General features: G+C 41.5%; 1 pseudogene; it reads right to left on the bottom strand.

The window, feature by feature from the left end:
• Positions 1–1,856: 1,856 nt before the first annotated feature.
• On the bottom strand, positions 1,857–2,820 carry LOC105542627 (annotated as a pseudogene).
• Between the last annotated feature and the right edge of the window lie 3,978 nt (positions 2,821–6,798).

Raw genomic sequence — 6,798 nt, 5'->3', positions numbered from 1 at the left:
ATAGAAAAAAAATTGACTCCATAGTTCTGAATAATAACTGATACCTTCTACATTGTTTTATGATGCTGGAGAGGAATTGACAATATATAAAATTTCAGAAAACTATGAAGAAGAAAGGCATTTCATAACCTTGGACACAGCAGCAGTGCCGCCATAAATATATTTATCTCAATTTGATTTAACACAATATGATTTAACTCAAGGGCGAAAAAAGGATAAACTAGGATGGTTGTACCCCTGATTCTGATATGACTACAGTCTCACTGACCAAATATTAGCATATCTAAGGAGGCATGATGATTCGGACCCCAAACAGCTTCGTTCTAACCCTGCTTGTCATTTGTTTATTACTTGTAGAATTTTTTTTAGCCTTGGGTGTTTCCTCCTTTATGAAATGAAAATGTTAATAACAACTACCTTCACTATCTCACAAGTTTACCTTGCAAATCAACTGAGATAATTTATTTGAAAACACCATAGACACTAAAAGTATTACACAGTCTTTATCTTTTATAATTAGCACTTACTTCAGTAATTCAGAAACTATAGTGAATTATAAAATGAATACCCCTGTATCTACCACACAGCCTAAGAAATAATGGATTGCTGGGCTGGGCACGGTGGCTTACGCCTGTAATCCCAGCACTTTGGGAGGCTGAGGCAGGAGGATTGCCTGAGCTTAGGAGTTCGCAACCAGCCTGGGCAACACAGTGAAACCCCATCTCTACTAAAATACAAAAAATTACCCAGATGTGGTAGTATGCGCCTGTAGTCCCAGCTACTCGAGAGGTTGAGGCAGGAGAATTGCTTGAGCCCAGGAGGCGGAGGTTTCAGTGAGCCGAGATCGCACCATTGCTCTCCAGCCTGGGCGACAGAGTGAGACTGTGTCTCAAAACAAACGATAAAACAAAAAAATAAATAACAGATTGCTCATTTCAGGTCCCTCTCATCTCACCCTGTTTATATATTTCCCTGATCCAGTCACTCACCTTTTATTTCTGTAATTAATGATCTTGAATTTATTTAGCATTCCCAAAGGTAAACAATTAGTAAATAATTAGAAATAATTTTGCAACAGATATATATTTCTCTATGCAATTCATAAGCAACCCTTGTACACACAGTATAATATAAATTGTATCATGCTAGGGCATTCTTATGCCACCTACCTTTTTCACTCAAATTATTTTTGCAGAATTTGTCCATGTTACATGATAATAGCTCATTTACATAATTGTGTTAGATCATCATAGCTCAGCTTATTTTTGGTGTTGTATAGTATTCCATTATAAGAACAATCCATATACTTATTCATTCTCTCATTGTTAAAAAATTAACTTGTTTTTTGTTTTCTTTTAAAATTTATTTTTGTATATAATTCTGCAGTCCATGTTCTTTTGAATTAAAAAAAATTAAATTTTTGTAGAGGCGGGAGTCTCACTTTGTTGCCCAGGCTGTTCTCAAACTCCTGGGCTCAAGTGATCCTCCTGCCTCGGCCTGCCAAAATGCTGGGATTACAGGCTTGAAACACCACGCCCAGCCCCAGTTCATGTTCTTTTAAAATTACTTTGTGCACACAGCTTTGTTCCTGCTCAAGTAAGGGCCTTCTTTTATTTTAGATATTTTTATTTCTCCAAATTTGTGTTTGTCAAGAGTAACTGAAATAAAAAAAAAAATGAGTCCCATCCTCATCATCATGGAAATGGCTTTAAGAGAAAACTGGTCAGATGAACATTATTGCTTCTCATTTTCAACCAGCAAATAGTTTCCATTGATAAATTGACAGCCAGGAGCCTGTCAAGAATGCTCAAGACATGTTATATAATACAACATGCCTGTTCACGGGGAGAAAAATCCTAGAAAACAGCTTTTGTGAACTTCTTGATTTCATTATACAAGACAAGCACAAAAGCACCATCTGTGCCTCTGAGAATATTGGATCATACTCCCTTGAAGAAAGCTTTGCCTCCTACATCACGAGCACTCTTCCTCCAGCAGTCAAGCATGTCTGTGTGCATGATATCAGTTCCTTTGCGCCCTGACTGCATCATCATGTGGTGGCGAATGGTGTCCAATGGATAGGAAGGCAACCCAGCAACAGCAGTGACAGTCTCTGTGATCATCCAGCTGATGACGATGGGCATGTTCTTGGGATCCGGAAACATTCCCTTTGCAGTGTCATAGATACAGAAATAGGCAGCTAGGTAGATGATAATACCCTGCACAGACACGTTAAAGCCTTGGTACAGGCGCTTAATCCCATTAGATTTGTAGATCTTAACCAGGCAGTCACCGAGGCCTCGGAATTCCCTTTCATCTCCAGCTTTACCCACATCGGCGCTAGACGAGTAAGGGCAAAATCAAGAGGGTACACAAAACACAAGGATGTGGCCCCAGCGGCACCACCTGATGCCAGATTCCCTGCAAAGTAGTGCCAAAACTGGGTCCTCTTGTCCACATCACCCAGGAAGATCTGCTTGTATTTATCTTTGAAGGTAAAGTTGAAAGCCTGGGTGGGGAAGTATCTGATGACATTGGCCAGGTTACTGCGCCAGAAGGACTGGACTCCCTGCTCCTTGGATATGTGGACCACACATTCTGTGATGCCCTTGTATTGCTTATCTGCAGTGATCTGTTTGCTGGCATGCTGCACCTGCAGCAGCAGCTTGACCTGCTCAATGGGCACTACCGCCATCTTGGACATGGCTGCGGCCACTCCACCTGCCAGGAAGTCCTTGGCAAAGGACACAGCGGCATCTGACATGTTGAAAGGAAAGACGAGGCAGGCTGCTGCGGGACGGGACTGGGCTGGGAACTGGCTTTGACTCTGGGGCTGTGGGGAGGACCGTTTTAATGTCCTACACCTCTTATATCAGGAGCCATGGAGGTGGGATATGCATCCTCCTCAGTGTTTTGTCATTGCTGTGAGACCCTTCTCCCTCTCTCCTACTTAGACTCTATAAGGTCTGAATGTCCTAACAGACCATCACTCCCACTGTTCCCACTGTTGAGTTGTCTGCTTTCTCCCACTTCATTGTCCCTATTTCTCAATGGTTTTTGTCAATGCCAGCCTTTTTTCTTTCTTTCTTTTTTTTTTTTTTGAGATGGAGTCTTGCTCTGTTGCCCAGGCTGGAGTGCAGTGGCACCATCTCGGCTTACTGCAAGCTCTGTCTCCCAGGTTCATGCCATTCTCCTGCCTCAGCCTCCCCAGCAGCTGGGACTACAGGTGCCCTCCTCCACACCCAGCTAATTTTTTGTATTTTTTAGTAGAGATGGGGTTTCACCGTGTTAGCCAGGATGGTCTCGATCTCCTGACCTCGTGATCTACCCACCTCGGCCTCCCAAAGTGCTGGGATTACAGGCGTGAGTCACCGCGCCCAGCCCAGCCTTTTTTCTTAATTAAAAATTTTAATTTTTATGGGTACATAGTACCAGTACATTGTATATATACTGTCAGTCTTTTGAACAACATTCCTGGGCCAGGCGCGATGACTTACGCCTGTAATCCCAGCACTTTGGGAGGCCTAGACAGGTGGATCATGAGGTCAGGAGATGGAGATCATCCTGGCTAATGTGATGAAACCCTGTCTCTACTAAAAATACAAAAATTAGCCGGGCGTGGTGGCGGGCGACCGTAGTCCCCGCTATTTGAGAGGCTGAGGCAGGAGAATGGCGTGAACCCAGGAAGTGGAGTTTGCAGTGAGCCAAGATTGCACCACTGCACTCCAGCCTGGGCAACAGAGCAAGACTCCATCTCAAAAAAAAAAAAAAAAAAAAAAAAAAACACAAAAAACAAAATACAAAAAAACAACTCCCCCCTCAACATTCCTGCCTTAGTTCTTGGTAATTTTAATATCCAAATAAATGATTCTTCTATCACCATGGCGATAAATTTCTTCAATTCCTCCCCTTCAGCCTATTTCAGCCACTCACTCACATGGTCATAGCACAGAATTTCCATCACCTTTTCATAATTGTGGGTTCAAACATTCCACCCTGTGTTTGCCTTGTCCTCCTGTCTTGCTCATTTTAGTCTCACCACCTGAACAAACTCCAGGATCTACAATCCACTGCCCGGTGCAACTTTTCAGTATCCCTGATTCACGCTCATGTGCTTTTGACTCTTCCCACAGTTTAAATTCCATCATCAATCATTATAGCCATTTCCTCACATACACCCTCAACACCCTTTCCCCTCTCCTGCGGTGATTACTTGCTTGGCAGAACTTTGATCATGGTGAAGTCCAACTGTCCTTCTATTTTGCATCATCACAGCAGAAGAAAAATACGTAGCATGCTTACTGGTCTCACTTCAAGTTCATCCTTAGTGTCAATGGATCTTTCATGCTGTCTGACAGTCTTGTTTCCCTTGTCTATTTCTTACTCTACTGTGACTGTTTTACACTTTCTCTTCTCAAAACTCCAACACCTCATCCACGCTCCTCACTATCATCTGATGAACTGCTTCTTATTTTACTGGGGACATAGCAAAATAGAACTTCCACAAGCTCCTGCCACATCCACTACCTATTGGCGTCTATGCCCCTGTACCCTGTGTTCCCTCCTGGCTACTATAAAATGACCATCTGTGCTTCTGTATAAATCTGAGCCATATACTTCACGTAATGCCATTTGCTTTCATGTACTCAAGCACATAAACGTGCAGGAGTTTCTCGCATTTCAGTTCTTGAAACAAATAAAAGCATGCATACATACACAAAAATTTCTGCATCTCTCTTGTCCCTGCAGCTACTACCTCATTTCTTGGTTTCTACTGGGTTCAAACCTCCATCACCTCTCCTGTAACAAGACTTCTGACTTCTTACTTCCACGCTGCACCCTTATAGGCAAGTTTTTATTATAGTGATATGGTTTGGCTGTGTCCCCACCAAAATCTCATCTTGAATTGTAGTTCCCATAATAAGCATGTGTCACGGGAGGGACCCCGTGGGAGGTAATTAAATTAGGGGGCAGTTATCTCAGTGCTGTTCTCATGATAGTGAGTGAGTTCTCACAGCATCTGATGGTTTTATAAGGGGCTTTTCCGCCTCTTCACTCCTCACTTCTCCTTGCTGCCGCCATGTGAAGAAGAATGTGTTGGCTTCCCCTTCTGCCATGATTGTGAGTTTCCTGAGGACTCCCCAGCCATGAGGAACTGTGAGTCAATTAAACCTCTTTTCTTTATAAATTACCCAGTCTCAGGGATTTCTTCATAGCAGCATGAGAACAGTTTAATACATATAGCAACCAGAGTGGCTCTGTTAAAAATTTAAATCAAATCACTCTTCTGTTCAGAACTCTTCAATGGTTCTCCGTCACACTCAGAGTAAAATTCAAAGGCCTTTAAAGTCCTGCAAGGACCCAACCATCTAGCTGCTTATGACTTCTTTGATCCAGTCTCCTACTGCTTACCTCTTGCTCACTCTGTCTTGTTACGCTGAAGCCTGCCAAGCATGCCCTGACCTCAGGTATTTTGCACTTGCTTTACCACTTGCCTGAAATTCTCTTCCCGCATATATCCACAGGACATTCTCCCTCACCTCCTTCAAGTTTTTGTTTAAAGTATCATCTTCTCAATGTGTTCTTCCCTGAATATCCAAACAAAATTGCAGTTCCTGCCCCCAGCTTTCCCTATACCAGTTTCCTGCTTTATTTTTCTCCATAGCATTTATCATCTTCTAGTATAACATACACTCATTTACTAATTTTATCTATCATCTGTCTTCCATGACTATAATATAAGAAGGGCCTATGAAAGCTGGACCTTTGGTCTCTTGTTTTTATTGTTTGTTTGATTTGTTTGTTTGTTTTTTTGCAGTATCCACAGTAAGTGCCCAATACTTTTTTTGTTTTGTTTTTTTGTTTTTTGAGACGGAGTCTCGCTCTGTTGCCAGGCTGGAGTGCAGTGGCGTGATCTCAGCTCACTGCAACCTCTGCCTCCTGGGTTCAAGCGATTCTCCTGCTTCAGCCTCCCAAGTAGCAGGAATTACAGGTGCGTGCCACCACGCCTGGCTAATTTTTTGTATTTTTAGTAGAGATGAGGTTTCACTGTATTATGCTGGATAGTCTCAATCTCCTGACCTAGTGATCTGCCCAATGTGGCCTCTCAAAGTGCTGGGATTACAGTTCTGAGCCACTATGAAATATTTCTTAAATGTGAAGGTTGTATATTGTTTCTTAGAATTATTTATAGGTGTCTTTCAGAATCTTCTGTTATTAAACAGAATATTATTTAAAACTGCATTACCTAACTATGCGTATGAAAATGATTGCATTTTGTACATAAATCTTATATTTAGTAAACTGGCTAAATTATTCATTGTTCGACAGAATTTTCTGTGAATTCTGTGGCTTTCTGAATAAAAATGTTTATCTTTAGATAATTATAGTTTTGCTTCTTTCTAATCTTTGCTTTTAACTTCATGTGTGAGTTTATCTGGGTGATGTATAGTCATGTTGGAAGGCAGAAATGATACTGAGAAACTTGACTTGTTCCTGATTTTAAAGGGCATGCTTTTAAGGTTTAATCATTAACTATGATTTAAAACATCCATTTATAGTAGATATGATTTCTTAGATTAAGGGAATTCCCTTCTCTTCCTAGTTTGTAAATTTGTTTTTGAATCATTCATTGGTATTAGATGATTTTTTTTCCTACAATTATTGAGAGTGTTATGTGGTGTTTTAAAATGTTGAGGACTGGCCCTTCACCCAACTCCTAGGAGATAACCCTTAAGCCTTTGTAATATCCTGCTTGATCAGAGTGTCTTTGTATATCTGAGGCTTTGGGCCACATCA

This window comes from Mandrillus leucophaeus, unplaced genomic scaffold (genome assembly GCF_000951045.1).
Source record: "Mandrillus leucophaeus isolate KB7577 unplaced genomic scaffold, Mleu.le_1.0 Scaffold264, whole genome shotgun sequence".
In the NCBI taxonomy this organism is placed as follows: Eukaryota; Metazoa; Chordata; class Mammalia; order Primates; family Cercopithecidae; genus Mandrillus; species Mandrillus leucophaeus.
This window is presented reverse-complemented; position numbering and strand designations above follow the sequence as displayed.